General features: G+C 36.1%; 1 long non-coding RNA gene across 3 annotated transcripts in view; it reads right to left on the minus strand.

The window, feature by feature from the left end:
- LOC136033997 (uncharacterized) overlaps positions 1-21,745 on the minus strand; it is a 501,602-nt gene that overhangs the window by 13,586 nt on the left and 466,271 nt on the right. The window lies entirely within an intron of this gene.

Consider the following 21,745-nt stretch of genomic DNA (forward strand, 5'->3'; position numbering starts at 1 on the left):
TGAGGTGTTTGTAACTTACGAAAGGGTGATCAGATCTTACTGAAATTTTATCTTTAGAAGGATCTTGTGCTTTAGAACTCTTATTTTAAATACCGACAAGATCCGGTGACATTGGGGATCTGGAGGGGAAAACGGAAATCTTGGAAACCAGAAATCTTTGAAAACGCTTAGAGTGGAGAGATCGAGATGAAACTTGATGGGAAGAATAATTACAAGCTATAGATACGTGATTGACATAATTGGGACGGATCCGTTCTCTTTAGGGGGGCTGTGGGTTGTTAATTTGGAAAACTGAGGTATTTTAACTTAAGAACGGGAGACCAGATCTTAATGAAATCTGATATTTAGAAGAAACTTATGTCTCAGAGCTCTTATTTCAAATCCCGACCAGATCTGTTGACATTGGAGGGAGAAACTGGAATTCTTGGAAAAGGCTTATAAATGTCGTAGATACGTGATTGACGGAACCGGACTGGAACCACTCTTTTCGGTTGAGTTAGGGGTTGGGGTTCACTGCTTTGGCGAGTTTAGTGCTTCTGGGCGTGCTAGGACGATGCAAATTGGTAGGCGTGTCAGGGAGCTGCACAAATTGACTTGATAAAGTCGTTTTCCCCGATTCGACAATCTTGGGGGTAAAGAGAGAAGAAACATTGAAAAATTAGAGTATTTTTAACTTGCGAGTGGGTGATCAGATCTTAGTGAATTTTGATATTTAGAAGGACCTCGTGACTGAGAGCTCTTATTTTAATTCCCGACTGGCATAAAGCCTCTTATTTTCCTTCTAAAGCAATCTATTGGTTCTTATAATTTTGCCAGAGTCCATACCATATGAGCTCTTGGCTCTTCCAACCCTTGAGACCTTGAAACCCTTAGCTTGTGTAGCAGCAGTAGTAGCATTAGCATGCGAAAAGCACCTTTGTTGTTTTTTTTTCAACATCCCCTTCACCAAACATACCAGGAATTTTAACCATACGAAAAAAGCAGTTCTGGAGCATTGCTGATATGAAAAACCAATGTGGGATAGTGCGTTTCGGTTTATTTCGACGCGGCTTCGATATCGTCCAAAATTTTCGAATCAATATTTTTAGGTTTATAGTAGCACTAGTAGTTATAGCAGTAGAAGTAGGAGTAGAGTTAATAGTAGCAGTCTTAGCTTTAATAGCATTAATAATAATAGCAGTAGTAGTAGTGGTTGTAGGAGTAGAAGCAGCAGCATTGTGATGCAAAAATTGTCTTTTGGTTTAATTCAACATCTCCCAGAACACGCCTTGTTTAATTTACACACACAACTGTTCCTAAGATATTGCTGATATGACGTTTGGACAACCCGCATACTGATGGAAGGTTGGCATCCATAAAACAATTTTTTTTGGAAAATTCCACCTTTCTACCCGTATGTACAGCTGCAATAGAAGCCACAATTATAACTCAACTTAATGTAATTAGCCATTGCAATGACAAAGTCCATATCTCCTCTTGATAACCTGTATATTCGTATAGACCTTGGAATTTTTATCTTGATGTTCATACCTTTACAAGTAGTTTTTTGTGGCACTTGGTATTTATCAAGTGACATATAGCGATCGTAATTTCTGTCTGTCTGTCGATCCCGGTTTTGCTAGTTCGGGCACTTTCAGATAAGCTAGGATGATGGAAGTTGACAGGCGTATTAGGGACAAGACCAGATTATATCAAAAATAGTCACTTCCCCTATTCAACCATTTGGGGGGGGGGCGAGCGAATGAGATAGTTAAGAAGAATTTTATTTGCCGAGAAAACAGATGATTGTTGTTCTTAAGTGTGGTTTGCTGGTGTAGCGGTATGATTATTGCTTAAGGTGCATGAGCTTTCATGTTCGAATCCCAGATACAAGCCTGAGAAAATTTGCCTTGTTTTTCAAAAAAGGAGGAAAACCCTCTAAAAGTCATAGAACCTTTATGAAAATCATACCATCAGATTCTGTGTATTATAGAATCCTACTGTTAAGATTTTCAAGCGCCTATTTGAAGAAACTTGACATTTATATTTTTTGCCAGAAGAAAGATGAGTGTTTATTTGTTTGTTTTCCCCAGGGGGTGATCGTATTGACCCAGTGGTCCTAGAATATCGTAAAAGAGCTAATTTGGACGGAAATTAAGTTTGTGCCCGATTTAAGTCACCAAAAAAATTACAGGGTAACCAGACCCACTCCCATGCCCCTTTTTCTAAAAATCGTCCGATCAAAATTTAAACTGAGCTGTTTTGTTCGGCATAGTCGAAAGGCCAAATAAATATACTTTTGGAGATATTAACCCCCCCCCCATAGCCCCGGGGGAAAAGTCTTTAAGTTACAAAAGTGCCTATTGTTTAGGTATAGTATTTGTTATTAGGAATTATGCTCCAATATTAAACTTAACACCCCCCCCCCAACAAGGATACTTTTTCATGGAGAAGAAAGTTTTCAGGGGGAAATTTTACACCAGGGGAATTTGGAGGAATTCCTATAGGAAATGGTTCTTATGTCTTGCTTTCTCATTGCCTACTTAATTTTACACATAGAGATGTTAAGGGTAATTGTCCAGGGTAAAATTTCACCACGATTGAATTATTTGCAGAATATATCCTTGGGGAGGAAGGATTTTTCAGCGGAGGAGTAGCCAGATTTCTATCAGAAATTAAATTTAAAAAATATATTTTTCAACTGAAAATAAGGAGCAACATTAAAACTTAAAACGAACAGAAATTACTCCGTATATGAATGAAGCTGTTCCGTCCTCAACGAACCGCTCTCTACGGTAAAGTTTGACTCTTTCTCTCAACTTTTTAAAACAGTAAAAAACCTGATGATGAAACTTATATATTTAAAATCAGCATTTAAATGCGATTCTTTTGATGTAACTATTGGTTTCAAAATACCGTTTTTTACAGTTTCGGTTACTATTGAGGCGGATCACTCCTTACTACAGTTCGTTACCACGAACTGTTTGAAAAAGATACAAGTTTAATTTAGAAACATGTTGCATACAATATACTATGAATTTCATTGATAGCGTTTTATGTAGTTTTGTATAAACTAGAGAGCCATATGGACAATTACGAGATGGGGGGGGGGGAGAGAAGATTTACTTTTATAATAGAACAAATATGATGTTTTGGAAAAAGAGTAATAGGGAATCGAATGGCGTCATTTCTTTCTTCTGTTTCCTTCAAAAGAACCCCTTTCCTTCACTATTATCGTGCTTTTAATTAGAAAATCTGAGATGGCACTAAATTCTATTTTAATCCCTTCTCGACCACTTTATAATAAATTCATTCTAGCTAATGAATTTATTCTTTCTAACTAACGAATAATGAATTCATTCTCCGAAGTATTCTACATAAAGACGAACATATGGTAAAGAATTAATTCCAGGGATTCAGACAGACAGCAGAGTCATTCAAATAAGACATAATCTATATATATGTTTTTCCCTCTTCTTTCTGTTGGCGAACTGGCCTCCAAAGATGTTTTCATCACGAGGTTCTATTTCAAGAAGTTGAATGAGGGTATACAGACTTCATACAGTCCTTTCAACCCTTTGGCTTCCAAATAGCGCAAACAATCCTTCTTTGTAATCCTCTCTTCCCTTCTTTTCGGTTTGTGGGAAGTGCGAGTATGTGAGCTGCCTGTCCCCACCAGTTTCTCCCCACTGGTAGCGAAACCTATACATTTAAACCTATACAGTTTCAGTCCCCACCTATACATTGGGCTTTGTGATTGCTTAACTCAATATTTTTCTTCATTTAAATAAACAGACCCAGCTCGGATTCGAAAATATACTCGCGTAAGTACATCCTTAGGAAGTAACCAAAATTCAGATCAGGAATTAGACTGGGGAAAATGACCAAGGCATTCGCACTACCACAACCAAGACACTACCACAAATCAGCATCAATAACTAAATGAAACCCAAAAACGAACAGAAATCGCAATAAATTTTCGAGTCAAACTCAAAACGAGCATAATTTGAACATACTGAAAAAAATGAACGTGCATAGTAAGTTTATTATATATATATGCTGAAATTTATTCCATAAAATATTAGTAAGATTGATTTATTATAGTTATAAAAGTAGAAACACTTCTTTTATGTTCTGGTCCTGAGAGAGCATAGGGGTTTTGAACCCTGCACGCTTTAATTTCTGCTTTTTTGAGTTTGACTCGAATATTTATTGCAATTTCTGTTCGTTTTGGGTTTCATTTAGATATCGATATGAAACTTTCAGGGATGAATCTATAGACTGAAGTATGTCCTGGGAAAATATTTTGAAGCAACTACCTCCACTCCTTCTCCCTCTAGAGGGCCCTGACCTTTGATGACCTTCAAAAATATGTGTGTTATAAAAGTGAGCCTTGCAAAATAGATCTTCTGCTTAATTGAAGTACAACAAAATTGTTTTCAGCTTCATAACTTTGCTCAATTCCATTTTAAAAGGTTTTAAAGATATGCACACATTTCCTAAATAAAAAAAACAACAACATTGATATTGCTCAAAATTCTACTCAAATAACAGAAATTGCATTTTCAGAACTCAAGGCAAAGAAAAAGCAACTAGTAACTGAAAATTAAGATAAAATGTTGTTTTTTCAAAATTTCAATAGGTAATCGACTTGTCATGTAGGCAAATTTCAGGGCCATCTAGACGGAGAAGTGGAGGTGGGTACTTTAAAATACCTTCCCATGACATACTTTAGCCTGTAGACCCATCCCTGAAAGTTTCATTTTCCTAACCTAAACCCTTTCCGAGATAGCAAGAAGTCAATTAACTAGAATTTTACCGAAATTTCAAGTAGGCCATATTTGGACACAAGATGAAACAACAATAGATGAAAGGTAGGATTCCTTGACAATTTCTTGAGTACTCAATAGACTAATGCGCAAAATTAATTTTGATAAATTTTTGTATGTTAACAGTCCTCTCTTTGCTAATACCATGTTTTATTATTAGATATAACCATGTCAAAAATTTTCAGCTGTAGCTTAACAAAAATATGATTATAACCATTGGTTCTAAATCAGGAGGTTGAAATTCCATAGAAAAAATTAAAGGTTTGTGTGCAACAAAACATTTCTGTAATTGAAGTATAGGTTTCAATAAAATGTCCATGTAAATAAAAATTAACATAAAAATCAAAAGTCTCAATGGCACCCAGGCTAATCTAATGGTTAGGTTTGACTAAAAATTAATTAGGTTTGACATTATGCTACTGAATGTAATACCTATCATACCCCCAGATGATTGCTTCTTCCTTGGATTATCAGAATCTTCTTGATATTTGATTATTCTAGCTATATATCCTCAGGTAGTATAATTGACGGATATCAAAGAGAACTTATATATTCTACTCTAACTAAAACGAATCAAAGAGGGCCAGTTCCTCCATTTTGTACTTTTTCGCGATGGATTGAAATGTCTAGCGTAAATACATCCTTAAGAAGCAACCAATATTCAGATCAGGAATTAGGCCAGGGAATATGACCAAGGCCTTCGAACTACCAAAACCAAGACACTACCACAAATCAGCATCAATAACTAAATGAAACCCAAAACGAACAGAAATTGCAATAAATATTCAAGTCAAACTCAAAGCGAGCATAATTTTAATTTATTGAAAAAAAAAAAACACAAATAAACGCACATTGTCAGGTATATACATATACCTATGCTGAAATTTAATATACATATGCTGAAATTTAGACCATAAAATATTAATAATATTGATTTATTAAAGTTATCAAAAGGAAAACATTTTTTTTTCTGTAAAGTACAAAATATGTTCAGGCCTTGAGAAGGCATAAGGGTTTTGAACCCTACACGCTTTGATTTCTGCTCATTTGACTCGAATATTTATTGCAATTTCTGTTTGTTTTGGGTTTCATTTAGTTATCGATTCAGATTTGTTGGAGTTTTACACTTGGTGGATAATTCGATTCTGTTTTTGCTCATTTTTGGTCGAATTGTTACCACGAGCTGTTAGTCTTTTTCAGGGAAAAAGAAAATAATAGTCTAAATCTTTTTGGATTTTCTGTAAGAATTGTGTTGCGAGAGCAACACTTTCGTTTTGTCCCGTTTTTTCTTTCCTATGGAAACTGGTATGGGTCTAACCTGTGCGGTTTTTACGGAAAGTATGGACCTCAGGCCGGATTGATGAATATGACATTACATTTTGGAATGCTCCGCAGAACTCTGGCCTGGGGCCAAAAAAGATGGTTTTTGCTTGTCCACGAGCCAGAGCCTATGGTGTGCGAAGTGAAGTGGAGTTATATAGCCTATGTCAGAGAGGAGTATCTGAAGTTGTAGAGCCAAGCTTTTGTTTCATCAAGCCATGTTTCTGCTATCGAATGGGAAGCTCCGTTCTAGCAGGCAGGCACCACTTTCAAATTGAAGATGGACTAAAATCTACAAGTGTTAAATATATGCGGCAGTTACCCGGTCCCACAGCCAATATATCTTCGTTGAGCGATAAATAGAAAAATCTACAGAAGCAAAAAAGTGGCATTTTCCCACGGGTCTGAAAGTGCTACCATCTATTGTTTCTACCCATTTCTGTTTGTGATTAAATAAAAAAAAACAAGTTTTTTTTACTGAAAGTAAGGAGCGACATTAAAACTTAAAACGCACAGAAATTACTTCGTATATGAAAGAGGCTGCTTCCTCATCAGCGCCCCGTTCTTTACGCTAAAGTTTGACTCTTCCTCTCAATTCTTCTTTTTAAAACAGTAAAAAACTTTAGCGTAAAGAGCGGGGCGTTGATGAGGAAGCAGCCTCTTTCATATACGAAGTAATTTCTGTGCGTTTTAAGTTTTAATGTCGCTCCTTACTTTCAGTAAAAAAACTTGTTTTTTAATTTAATTTCTGAACGTTTTTGAATCAATACATGTTTTGATTTTGGCTCTCCACAGAGGAATAATCAAAACGAAATTTGCATATTATTTTTTTTTGGCTAAATGGCTTTCTCATAATTTTGATCGAATGATTTTGAGAAAAAAGAGCGGGGGACGAAGCCTAGTTACCCTCCGATTTTTTGGTTAATTAAAAAGGCAACTAGAACTTTTAATTTTTAACGAATCTTTTTATTGGTAAAAGATTTACGTAACTTATAAATTAGCTTACGTAAAGAACTTTTGTATTCTCATGTTTTTATTACATATATGAGGGGATTCGCCCCTTCGTCAGTACCTCGCTCTTTACACTAAAGCTTAAATTTTATCCCATTTTATTAAGAATGACCCCTGAATCACAAAAGCCGTAGAATAAATAGTTGAAATTACTAAAAATACTTTAGCGTAAAGAGCGAGGTATTAGAAGGAGATGAGCCCCTCATACGGGTAACAATTTCTGTTTGTTTTAAGTTTTATTGCTGTTCCTTACTTCCAGCTTAAAAAGCTTTTTCACATTTATTTTTTTTTTAAATAATGCTAGTAAATCCTGCTCTCCCTTCATAGAAATTTTCTTCTCCCATGAAAAATTCCCCCAGCATATCCCCCTCTTCTCAACCCCTCCCCCAACCAAAAAAATCCTCCTGAAAACGCCTGTATACTTTCCAATAACCATTACTATATGTAAGCACAGGTCAAAGTTTGTAACTTGTTGCCCCTCCCACGGGGACTGTGGGGGAGTAAGTCGTCCCCAAAGACATAGTTATAAGGTTTTTCGACTACGCTGAATAAAATGGCTATCTCAGAATTTTGATCCGTTGACTTTGGGAGAATAATTAGCGTGGGAGGGGGCCTAGGTGCCCTCCAATTTTTTTGGTCACTTAAAAAGGGCACTAGAACTTTTCATTTCCGTTAGAATGAGCCCTCTTGCAACATTCTAGGACAACTGGGTCGATACGATCACCCCTGGGAAAAAAAAACAAACAAAAAAACAAATAAACACGCATCCGTGATCTGCCTTCTGGCAAAAAATGCAAAATTCCACATTTTTGTAGATAGGAGCTCGAAACTTCTACAGTAGGGTTCTCTGATACGCTGAATCTGATGGTGTGATTTTCGTTAAGATTCTATGACTTTTAGGGGGTGTTTCCCCCTATTTTCCAAAATAACACAAATTTTCTCAGGCTCGTAACATTTGATGGGTAAGACTAAACTTGATGAAACTTATATATTTAAAACCAGCATTAAAATGCGATTCTTATGATGTAGCTATTGGTATCAAAAATCCATTTTTTAGAGTGTTGGTTACTATTGAGCCGGGTCGCTCCTTACTACAGTTCGTTACCACGAACTGTTTGATTTCAGCAGAGCTTATCATTCGGTTTTTCGGACTTGGGATTGCGGTAGAGAAATGGTAAGACATAAAGAGACAAATACGATAAAATTGCAAATATTAGATAGTGAGACAAATAAAAAAAATTTCGACGGCAATCGATAGCTCTTGATGAGCTGATCAAAGTATATGACATCCATTTTTAGGTAGAAAAATTCCTTCATAAGGTATACCAGTCAAAAGTTTCAAGAGGTTGACAACTTAAGTAGTAAAGTACACACTGAAACGAAATCTAGGCCGATGCAAATTGTGACACATATAGAGGACTTGTAAGCAAAAGTCGGCTGTTAGGTAGTAATCACCTTCAGCAATGAGGGGTTAGCAACTTTTGCTAGTTGGTGTATCTACTATTTGTTTCCAGTGTATTTGATGGTAAAACCAATTTGGTTCCAATGGTAAGACATGTAGGGAATTTGTAAGTAATAATCTGCTTTTAGGCTACAGTCAAATTCAGCAATAAGGGGTTTACAACTTTTGCTACTTGGTGTACCCAATTATTTGTTTCCGGTGAACTTGATGCCTATCACATGAATGGGACTTATAAGTAAGAATCGGCTCACTTTGGGCGAGAAACGGCTGTTAGCTCATAATCATCTTCAGCAATGAGGGGTTTGCCACTTTTGCAAGTTGGTGTACTTATTATTTTTTTCTGGTGTATTTGATGGTTAAACCAATTTGGTTCCAGTGGTAAGACATGTAGGAAACTTGTAGACATGTAGGAATCGGCCGTTGGGCTACAATCATCTTCAACGATGAGGGGTTTGCAGCTTTTGCTAGTTGGTGTGCCCATTTATTTGTTTCCGGTGAACTTGATGTCTATCACGGGAGACGGACTTGTAAGTAAGAATCTGTCCACTTTGGGCTAGAAATTTGTGCAAATTGTATTCGATTTATTTACATCTGACATAATTAAGTGTTTATGCAAAGGTACAAACAATAACACAAAACAATGAGGTAGTTTCGTAATAATTAGCGTCACCTATGGTATTTTAATCCTGAAAAGTTACGGGTAGCTTTATAATACCAACTAGATTATATAAGATATTATTCCAAGTTTTCATCCGTCACGATGTCTACGATTGAAAAGGATAAAGTTCAACAGACTGCAAAGTCAACTTAGTACCTCCTTTTGATATTATTTTGTAATTGTTTTTTCAACGCTTCAACGCTTTGGTCATGTGATAACTGATTGCATTCTTGTTTGAACATACCGTTTCAAAAAATTCGATAGGCTGACAACCTCATCATTTAACCAATAGTGAAGAAACAAGCACAAACAGGAATATAAAACAATGAGATAGTTTCGTAATAATAAATAGAATGTCATCTAAGGTATTTTATTCCTCAAAAAGTCAAAAATAGCTTTATAATACCAACAAGATTATATAAGATATTGTTCCGATTTTTCATCTGTCACAATGTCTACGATTCAAAAGGATAAAGTTCAACTGGCTGCAAAGTCAATTTAGTCCCTTCTTTCAATACTGTTTTGTTGTTGTTTTTTCAACGCTGAGGAATAGCCTTTGATCATGTGATTACTGATTGATAGCAAAGAAACAAAACCAAAGTGTTGCTCTTGCAACACTTTAGTCAGCAAAGCTGGACAACAGTTGCCACAACACTTCATGTTGCCCAGGCAATGTAGATCTAGTTCATATCTTTGTCTGCTATTTGTATGCTCGAGAAACCTTTTCAACATTTTATAACATCATGAACCCTTTTAAAAATCTGGACACAAATAGTAGTGTTTAATTTAGTTTTATACCTCTTCTAGTTGACTCAAAAAATACAAAACTTAATACCATCTTCAAAAAATTATTTCCATGATCTTTGACATCTTGAATACCCTTGCAGTCTCTTGATTTGTTTAAACTTTAAAAGCAGAAGTAATAATAGAAGTAGCCTCAAAAGTTTGAATATAATACTGTCAGTCATTTTTAGGATATTTTATTGGCAATTTTATTTTATTTTATTAGCTAATATATTTTATTGGTAACCAGATACAGAGTGGGCTTTGATTTAATTTTAAGGCAACATTTAATTTTTAAGCATTATGGTCAAACTGCATAGCTATGGGGGGGGGGGGGCTGACCTACACACTATTCTTAGAGATATACAAGACCGTTCAGTTATGCAGAACAAAATTAGTTCATTTATGCAGAAATTTGGATCGGAGGTGTTTGGAAAATTATGAGCAAAATAGGAGGACTGATTACCTGCCAGTCACTTTTGAACCTTTAAAAGGGTACAAGAACTTTGAATTTCCAATCCAATTAGGTCCTTTAAAATATCAATGATATTACTAGCTATGACAGAGAAGCACTGCCTATGATATTGCTTATATGCCCTTTTAACACTTGCATGCGTAGTCTTTTCCTTTAATTGTAACTTCCTCAAAATGTTCCAACTTAATACCCTTATGTTATTAGTTAAAGGTAACTGTAGAAGTGGCATTAAAAGTATACCTGCTGTTTCTTCTGGCTAGTTCACAATCTATCAAAACTTACCCTGAAAGGTAACTTAATAATAATGTAAGTAGTTATTGTGATATTGCTTGGTCACCGTTTTGTCTTTTGGTTTAATTCAACATCTTCCACAACATGCCTTGTAATTTTAAATTTACACACAAAACTGTTCCTAAGATATTACTGATATCATATTGCCCTTTGGACAACCTACATACAGATGGCAGGTTGTCACGAAATTTCACCTTTCTACTCTAAGGTATAATAGTAATAAGTCACAGTTACTATTCAACTTAATAAAATTAGCCATTGCAATGACAATGTCAACATGCCTTTTTTATAACCAGACTATCCATATACATCTTGGAATTTTCATTTTAATTCTCTTTCCTTTACAAGTAGTAGTTTGTATCAATAGTTATAATAGCAATAGAACTAGTCAATATTGCAGAGGTAGTAGAACTAGCAGTAGTGTGTGCATCTTGCCTTAATGTCAAATGATCTTTCCCTTTCAGCATTTTCTGAGAATTTTAACTTAATACACAAATAAATTCTTAAAATAGTTTTTTCTTCAATCTAAATGCACATAGTGTCTTTTGATAGCTCAAATTTACCATAAATATTCCCTCAATATTACCATTATCACAGTAGTTTCAATGGTAGTACAAGTAGTTGCAGCATTAGTGTTGTATTAGTAGTAGTAGCTGTATAAGCAGCAGTATTAGATTGATAGCATTAGCAGCATTTGCATATTGCCTTTTTGTCAGTTGGACATTGCTTCCATGATACCCTGCAAGTTCCACCTTGACATAGTAAGTCATGACATGGCAAGGCATTAGCTTCACATGGTAAGGCAGTATTACTTGAAGTTGCACTGGTATTAACGTTAGAAGTCACATACATATATTACCTTTTTGTCAATTAATCTTCCCCTTTAAGCATTTTCTGAAAGATTCAATTTAACACCCAAATCCATTCTTGAGATAAATGCTTTTGACAATTGGTAGCAGTAGTAGAAACAGTAGTAGAGGAGCACTGTATTATTATTAGTAGTAACAGTAGTAGCAGCAGTATTAATAGCAGTAGTAGCAGGTATATTTTGTCTTTTGGTCAACCGAACATCCCACTCATGATACCCCTGAAGTTCTCTTAATATGATAAGCTGTTCCTAATGAGAACAGCTTATAAGCTGTTCCTAATAAGCTTTATCACCCTTATTTTACCCGAAATTCGGAGGATTTGACTCACGAGAGATGAAATACAACGAGAGCAGGATTTGTTCTAAGGAACATAGGTGTCAGCGTCTGGAATGACCTTCCAGAATTGGTCAGAGCGGCAGTAAGTCTGGCATCATTCAAGAGAATGGTTAAATTCCATTTTTTAAAAAGGAGAGAAGTGTGATAAGAGGAAAGAGTATTTATTTATTTAGTATTTAATATTAATTATTTAGTTTTTTTACCCCCCCCCAAGGATTTTTTTTTCTTCAAAATCATTTGAGGAAATGATTTAGCAGATCATGGTGGTTAGAATTGCGGCCAGTCAGGACTCTTCTGTCTTAAGAGTGGCCGTTAATGGTAAATTCTTTGTTTAATTTATACGTTTTTGATGAAATAAAAAATAAATGTCTAAAATGTCTAAATGTTCCAAAAACATTGCTAATACGCCTGTATCAGCAATCTGTATGCACATAGTATGTTTCCATTTAATTCAACTTTCCCCTCAACATTTTCTCCAATATTCTCACCCTTATTAATACTCACTACAGATGTAGTGGTTTGAATAATATTAGTAGTAGCAGTAAAAGCAGCAGTAGTTGCATGAAGATATATAGCCTTTTTAGTCAATTGATCATCTCCCTGATCATTTCCTGAAAGTTCAAAATCAATATACTCAGCCATTCCTGAGTTACACCCTTTTGACAACTAATATACAAATAAAATGTTTTGATTTAGTTCAACACTCCCCTCAACATTCCCTGAAAGACTCATCTCAATACCTGAACTTTTACTGAACTAATGATTACTCAACCTTTCAACAATGCTGAAAAAAGTCTTGTCTTAAAACTTGGTTTGGATGGGTTTTTTTTTAGAGATTGATAGGTGTAAAAGGGGGGAGGGGGGTTGCTCTCATTTACTTTGACTCTTAAAAAGGGCGCTACAGCTTCTGATTTCAAATCAAATGAGTGGCATCCAAAATATAAGCAAGAATCCACTTCATAAAAACCTTATATGCCTCAATGCATAACACGCAGCCCTTGCCCCACAGCTCTGGGGGCTGTGTCAAACCTGGAGCCATTGTTATTTGTTCTTGGAACTAATTTAAAACAGAATAACCATTGCACATTTTCAATCAAACACACTTGGTAAAAAGGGGAGTAGTAGGGTGGATGGGGCTACTTGACCTCCATTACTTTTGCCTCTTAAAAGGTGACTAGAACTTCCAGTTTCAACCAAATGAAGTACCTTTAAAGTTTATACAATTATTCCTTCCATAAAAGTCTTTGATACCCTAGGGGAATAACTTACAACCCTTGCCCCCAGACTCTGGTGGTTTGTATCAACCCCCAGAGTCTTGTTGTATGATTTTTGAACTGTTTTAAAAAAAGGTCTGTTTCAAATTTCTATTGTGTGCATCTTGGGAAAACATGTGAATTGGGGGGGGGGAGGGCTGCACTCTAATCACTTTAACTGAAAAGGGGAATAGAACTTCTGATTACCAATCCAAAGAGCCCCCTCCAAAGCATATACAACCAGACTTTCTAGAAAAATATTATATGCCCCAAGGGTATAACTTAGAACCCTTTCCCTGAGACCAGTGGGGGAGCAGATGATTGACTTCCTCAGAGATATAATTTCCAGACCCTTCAACTACAATGAAAAAAATAATATATCCAAATTTTGTTTGGTGATGTTTAGGGAAATCATGGACTTGGAGAGGAGGGGGGGGGGGCTGGTTGCTCTCAAAACAATTTGACTCTTCAACTTCCAAATTTAAAATCAAATAAGCCCCATCTGAAATTTATACCATAAATTCCATTCCATAGAAACCTTACATGCACCCAAGGCACAACTTACAACCCTATCCTCAGGGAGATTGGGGTTGTTTCAGCCCTTGAGGAATTATTATTAACATCTCTATATCACAATTTCCATCAAATGTATTTGGTGAAGAGGGATTATCAGAGGAAGGGGACTAGCTGCCCTCAATCACTTTGACTTGTAAGAGGGATCTACAACTTCAATTTTCAACCAAATCAGCCTCCTCTAAAGTTAAACAACCATCCTTTCCAAAAAAACCTTAAATATCCTGGGGCATAACATGCAATCCTCTCCTAAGCTTTGGTTGCTTGTACCAACCCCAAAAACCTTGTTATATGATCTTTGGACTATTTTGAATAAAATGACTGTCAAAACTTCTATTGGATGACATTTGGGAAAACATGTTGTGTGTGTGGGGGGGGGGGGGAGGGGGGAGGGTATCTGCCCTATGATCACTTTGACTCTTAAAAAGGGTACTAGAAATTCTGATAACAAAAGAAATTCTGAATGCAAAATGTACCATAGCCTAACTAAAATACCAACTAAATATTTATTAAAATATAACTACAAAATTTATCAAGTGCTGGATAACAGATAAGTACTATCTTTCCATGGATGGGCATTCCAGCATTATGATATGGCAAGGAATAAGACCGGCGAATCTACAGGATGTTCACCCAACCTTATTCGCCGGCCAGTGCGATTTAAGGTAATTTAAGGTAAAGACTGCAGGTTTGAAATGATAAATACCAAAGATTATTATAAATCTAAATGGAACAGTTTGACAACTGTAAGTAAATTTAGATTTTATTTTTATCAACAGTATTCTGTAGATTTAAATTTATCTAATGCTTTAGTGCATACAGAATGCAAAAAAGTAATACATCATTGTAAATCCCTCATTGATACAAATAAATGCATTAACCAATTTTTGTATGAAAAAAGCAGTCAGACTCTGGCCTTAAAAATTTTTTTTTTACTTTTTCTTCCTGTACCTAACATGGCCAAATTCAGATATCTGCTGAAATATTTGTGATTTCTCCCCTTTTTTTACTGTCTATGTTGTATTTGGTTTGATTTTCTTTATTGCTTATCTTTTCTTTTTTGTTCTGTTTACCAATGATTTAGGTTTTGAACCATTGATTTAAACTAATCTCAAGCAAAGTATACATAATAGTGTTTGTAATTTTTTTATGATTATGGTCAAGCCATAATAAAGTCAAACTTTAGGTAAAAATTAAATTATCCAGGAGTGCAGTGCAACTGGGTTGTCCCATCATTATTTTATTCAATTGAGCTCCTTTAAACTTCCAAGTGTATTTTTATGAATGGTCAAACAGGGAAATGATTTAGGGCACAGTAGTTTCCGTACCTGTGTGAGTAAAAAAAGAGTTGAATCATTTTCCAAGCCTGAAACTACCACAAATCACTTATGACTTATACACAGGAATACTTTTTGTCCCCTGAGGCAATCTTGGCTACACATAATTCTCTTCCATCCTAAACAATTCAAAGCCTCCTACTATGCACCCTCCTAGGAAGGTCCCATTTTGCTTAAATCTTTCTTGACAACACTGTGGCCTGGACAGACCTCATCAGCTTGAAAGTCAGCACAGAGAAAACAAAATTCATGGCTATTTACCACAACACAGGACCATTCTCACTAACTCTCAACCAAGTTCAGCTAGAAAAAGTCAACCATTTCATATACCTAGGCTCCCAGATTTGTACTGACGGATCTTCCCACGCTGACATCCAAGAAAGAATACAGAAAACACAGACAGTCTTTACCTCCCTTCAGAACCTTTTGTGAAATTGCTGCAAAGTCAGTGCACAAACAAAAGTTTGAATCTAAATGGCACTAGTCAGCACAATTCTCCTTTACAGATGCAAAACATGGTTGGTAAAACTACAGCATGAGAATACACTGAAGGTGTTTGAGCATGCTTGTCTGTAAAGAATTCTCAGAGTACAGCTATGGGACCATATCTCCAATGCCAACATATGTCAAATATGCAATATTCAGAGAGATGTTGTGCTCACTATTTAAGAATGCCATTTGAAATTGTTGTGCCATGTATTACAGAAACCACCAGAGTACCTGCCTTGCCAAATACTTCTAGTTGAGCCTATTAGCTACTGGAAGAGACACCAGGGAGGACAGAGGAAGAACTGGTGGAACCTGGTCAAGTCAGACCTTGAACCAATTGGGGGTCACAGATGGTCACAAAATTTGGTCACAGATGGGCAACACAGTGGCTCGCTTTTACAGAGCAGCTGGCAAAAGATCAAACAACATGGTCCAAGAAGCTCTCCAAGATCATCAATGCCAGGCAAGGTGGAAATGCCTGATTCACACCACAAGTACAAATAAGTAGCCTACTCCCACCCCAACCATGGACAACCTGCTTTCCATTTACCAAACATATTTCCCATGAATATTTCTTTTTTAACATCCTTCCACTGCAACCATGGATGACCTGTTTTCTGCTTAGCCCTAGATCATTGATTCTCAAACTTATTTGACCAAATGCCTCTTTTCCACAAAAAATATTACTCAGTGCCACCTGGATTTTTATTTATTTTAATAACAATTAATAAGAAATATAAATATTATTATATCTATGAAAAGAGGAATTAACAAATAAAACACTAATTTTTATAAAGATCACAATTTTACAATATAAATCATCAAATATTTTGGGGAAAAATCTTTCCATCAAATATAGGTTAGTTTGTGAAGTTAATAAGAGTTAAAATAAATCAAGTGAAGAAAAGACAACACCCAAACCATGTTAACATATTTATAAATCTTGATTTAAATTTATTTTATTAGTAAATGCATTATAAGTGTTACCATTTTCCTAACTATTTTCTTTTATACTTTCACTGCCCCCTAAAACTAATCATTGTATCCTAAATGCACCAGTGCCCATTACAGCCCTTCTGGTTTCCTTTTTTTATCACCCATTTTTGACACAATTGTACTAGATTTTCTCAGAGCCACAATTATTTATAATAAGGTTAGTTTAGGTCAAAAAGTGCTTAAATTGGAATTTGTGGTAGAAGCAATTATTATATTTGTGAAAAAAGGCATTGAAAGGTATGTTTACTTTATTGGTAAGTCAATTATATGAACTGCAAAAAATTTACCAAAGCCAGAACTTCCTTATTAAAATGAATTACAAGATAGGCTATCCTTTTTTCAAAGTGGGTGGTCATCTGGGCATAGCTTTATCATAACTAATTTCTGAAACAACGCTGACTAATCATGATACAAAAAAAAAATTGTAAAGAAGAATCAGAGGATAAAAACAGACAGTGAAAAAAACAACAACAAACAAAGAAGATTATGCAAATATTTAGGTCAAAATCTGTCAAGTAAGCAAATTTGAAAAAAAAAAAATCATAAATAAGAAGAGGATTAACATGAAAGCTAAGCAATATATTCCTGTTCTTTACCCTGAATTGGTTAGCCTAATTATGATAGAAAGATCTATTTTGCAAAATTTCACATTCCCCCTCTGGAATAGCCTATCCGAGTCTACCATCCAAGCTGAGACACCCCACTCCTTCAAGGCTGGAGTCGACAGGGACTGGGAGAGGGCCGAGTGGAGGCTGGACTGGGAAGCTAAGCCAACATAATTACATCACTCACCACCAGCGAGAACTACAGGAGGATCTACCACCTTATCTCGCTGGCAAATGCGATTTAAGGTAATTTAAGGTAATATAACAAATATTTTTGCAAGGTTACAGATTAGGACATGTAAGCCTACTCCAATACATCCACCCAGTAGCCTACAAAGCTTAGGCTACTTTAAGACTATAAATCCATCCCTGAAAGTTGCATTTTTCTATGTCAACCACTTGCCAAAAATCTAGGAGGCAAGGCCTAGTTCATCTAAAATTTTACCACAAAATTCATTCCAGATACAATAATTTCAATAAGAAATAGCAGTCACCAGGCCTTATTTCATTCATGCAAATCCTCAATTAGGCCTAACCCAATATTTCGAGTTTGGACTTCATCTATTTATTTCAGTTAAAGTAAAAACTTGCGTCAAAACTAAAAAGAGAATAAAGTTAAACACTCACGTCCTGACTCAACGAGCTCCTCTTTAAATGAAAATCAAGGAGCGTGATGTGGAAACTGAGTTGCCAAAAGAAGAAAAGATTTATTTGAAAAATGAAAACCCTATCAGCTAGCCGAGTATGAGAAGAAAATGGCCATAAAAAATAACATTGTTGGAAGTGCTAAAATATAATATGCTGTCGACTAGAAAGAATTTTTTAGTCATTTTACATGGTTTTTAGTTGACTAGAAACCATATAAAAAAAATTCGAATGACAATTTTAATTGTTTGACCTCTGTTCGTGAAACTTCCACACTCTTCTAATTTTTCTAGCTGTTTTAAGTTTTTAAATCGCTAATTCCTATTTTGGTTTCGGAACACCGAAAACAAAACACTTTCAAATGATTTTCATTGCTTTATTTTATGTGATAATAAACAAATATATTATGGTTTTATCTCTTTTCAGCATTTTAGGTTTTATGTAAATGTGACAGTCATCAGATAGTTCATGGTAACAGACTCCAGGGGAGGGGGATACAAAGTTAACCGCTTTCTTTTCGCTTTGCAAAAATGATTATTTTGCAAAAAAAACTGCTGTATACTGAAGTGCCTTCGTATTACACGTGGAATACTAAAAATAAAGTATTTGAACATCGAAAACAGGGTAAGTCAGTCGACGGCCAACCTACCATCTTCAAAGATACCACGATACGAAGACTCTACACCGTTCACCCCAATCAACATGAATGCTTCTTTCTACGCCTGCTTTTGGTGAATGTACCCGGTCCGACATCCTGTGAGTATTTGAGAACTGTAAACGGTATTATACATGACACTTACCGTAGTGCATGCCAAGCTCTGAATTTATTGGAGAATGACCAACACTGGGATAACTGCATCAATGACGCATGCGAAACGTCAACTCCAAGTCAAATTTGCGCATTGTTTGGCATCATTTTAACAACTTGCTCTCCATCAGCTCCTACAGAGTTACGGGAAAAATATAAGTCAAAAATGTCCGAAGATATACTCCATCGAAAACAGTTAGAGACGTCAGATATGACTTTTGATTTTACATCAGAAATTTATACCTACACTTTAGTTATTATTGAAGATTTGTGCGTACGTATGGCAAACAAACCTCTTCAGGATTTGGAAATGCCTTCACCTAACCGTATCGCTGCTGTTTCGACATGTGTAGAATTGGATCGTGAACAAAGTTACAGTACAAGTGATATATTGTCGTATGTACAAAATAACATTTCCAAGTTAACGTCGGAACAAAAAGACATTTATGATACGATAATGCATTGTGTCGATAACAACGTTGGAGAAATTTTCTTTTTGGATGCGCCAGGAGGTACTGGTAAAACGTTTGTGATAAAACTGATTCTGGCATCAATTCGATCAAAAAATGATATAGCTTTGGCAATTGCGTCGTTTGGAATAGCCGCAACATTGCTGCCTGGTGGAAGAACTGCTCATTCCGCTTTTAAATTGCCTCTGAATTTGCATTCTACAGAAACTCCCACGTGCAATATTTCCAAATCATCTGGGATGGGTAAAGTATTGCAGCAATGCAAACTTATTATTTGGGATGAGTGCACAATGGCACACAAAAAATCGCTCGAGGCTCTGGATCAATGCTTGAAAGATTTGCGAGGGAAGTTGAAACCCTTTGGCAGCACATTAATATTGCTTGTGGGAGATTTCAGGCAAACATTACCTATAATACCGAGATCAACCCCTGCAGACGAAATGAATGCTTGCCTGAAAAATTCTAATTTATGGGAACACGTAAAAACATTAAAATTAACTACAAATATGCGTGTCCGATTGCAAAACGATGACTCTGGTCAAACATTTTCAGATCAATTGCTGGCAATTGGAAACGGAAAGCTCCCAGTAGACTCAATTTCAGGACGTATACAACTACCTGCTGATTTCTGTAATTTAGTGACGTCCAAAAATGAATTGATTGAAAAAGTATTTCCGAATATTCTAAACAATTATAAAAATAATAAATGGCTAAGTGAAAGAGCGATTCTTGCATCCAAAAATATAGACGTCCACGAAATCAACAATATTGTTTTGACCAAGATTCGAGACCAGGCAGTCCTTTACAAGTCAGTCGAAACAGTTTTGGAACCAAATGAAGCGGTTAATTATCCATCTGAATTTTTAAATTCCGTGGATCTTTCAGGGTTTCCACCACACGTGCTACAACTAAAAATAGGCGTACCAATAATATTTTTAAGAAATATCAACCCACCAAAGCTTTGCAATGGCACGCGACTTGCCGTAAAAAAAAAACAATGGAAAACCTAATAGAGGCCACAATCTTGACAGGGCCTTTTGAGGGTGAGGCTGTTCTTATTCCTCGCATTCCCATGATTCCAACGGATCTGCCTTTTCAATTTAAAAGATTGCAATTCCCAATTCGATTAGTATTTGCATTCACCATTAACAAAGCTCAAGGTCAATCATTAGAAGAATGTGGTATAGATCTTAATACTGATTGTTTTTCCCATGGACAATTGTACGTTGCATGTTCGAGGGTCAGTAAACCTGACAATCTATTTATATGCAGCGACAATTTGACAGCGAAGAATGTTGTATATTTGCAAGTTTTACGCAGTTAATTTGTATTGTATCTATCTATCTATCTATCTATATAAAAACGAGTTGTGTGTATGCATGTTTGTTTGTTTGTAAAAAGAGCGTTTGCATATGACGTCATTATTAGTACATAAGGCTTTGTATATGCACAGACAATGGGAAACCCAAGAATTTTTTATATTCGCAAGTTTTACGTAGTTTGAAACACATATATAAATCTATCTATATTCACATGTGGGACACAGGGACACAACTACAATGGCGCGTAACTAATATGGCGCGTAACGACTTACACGCGCGGGGGGGCTTGGGGGGGCGCGAAGCGCCCCCCCAACAGCTAGTATATATCTTCTATATATAAAAATATCTGTTGTCTGTCTATCTGTGGATCAGGTGACGTCATGTTTCTGTGTTGACTGACGTCATGAAATTAGTTGTCGTCATTTTTGCTTTGACGGTGACGTCATTAACGGTATTTAAGACATTTGTTCACGGAAAAATGTTTAATTGTAAAATGACTGAAGAACCTACAATGGCAACAGCCGAGGAAGCTGCTCAAAGAGTTTATGCCAAAAAACTTGCTGCTGATAGAGAAAGTAAGAAAAGAAAGCGTTCCGAGGAATCACAAGAACAGCAAGAAAACAGGCTTGCGGCTAAAGAACGCAAAACCGCGCAGTTAGATGAAAATCCACCTGGACAGCGAGAGTCAAAACATATCAAAACTGAAAATGATAGCGATGATGATTGGGTTTGGGATTTTGACTTGGATAAGGTCATCAATGCCTACCAGATTTAAGTTAAAAAAACAAAGGTTCGTCGATATGTACTTCATAGTGACGCTGAAAAATAAAGAAGAAAAAGAAAACTGAAAAAAGAAAAAAGGTAAAAAACTAAAAAAGAACTAAAAACAAAAAACACTCAAAGAGAAATTACAGACCGGGACACAAATGACGACCGAGACAGAGGGAATATAAGTGACGACCTGGAACCTCAAAGAGAAATTACACACTGGGACACCCGGACACAAATCCGGGGCACACAGGACCGGGACACAGGGAATATAAATGACGACCGGGACACAGGGACACAACTACAACGGGGACGCCGGGGGCACAGGCAGGATATATAAATCACGACCGGGACACAGGGATTGTTCGAATAGAAATTACAGACCGGGACACCGGGACACAAATGACGACCGGGACACCGGGACACAGGGAATATAAATGACGACCGGGACACTCAAAGAGAAATT

This window comes from Artemia franciscana, chromosome 12 (assembly GCF_032884065.1).
Source record: "Artemia franciscana chromosome 12, ASM3288406v1, whole genome shotgun sequence".
Lineage (NCBI taxonomy): Eukaryota > Metazoa > Arthropoda > Branchiopoda > Anostraca > Artemiidae > Artemia > Artemia franciscana.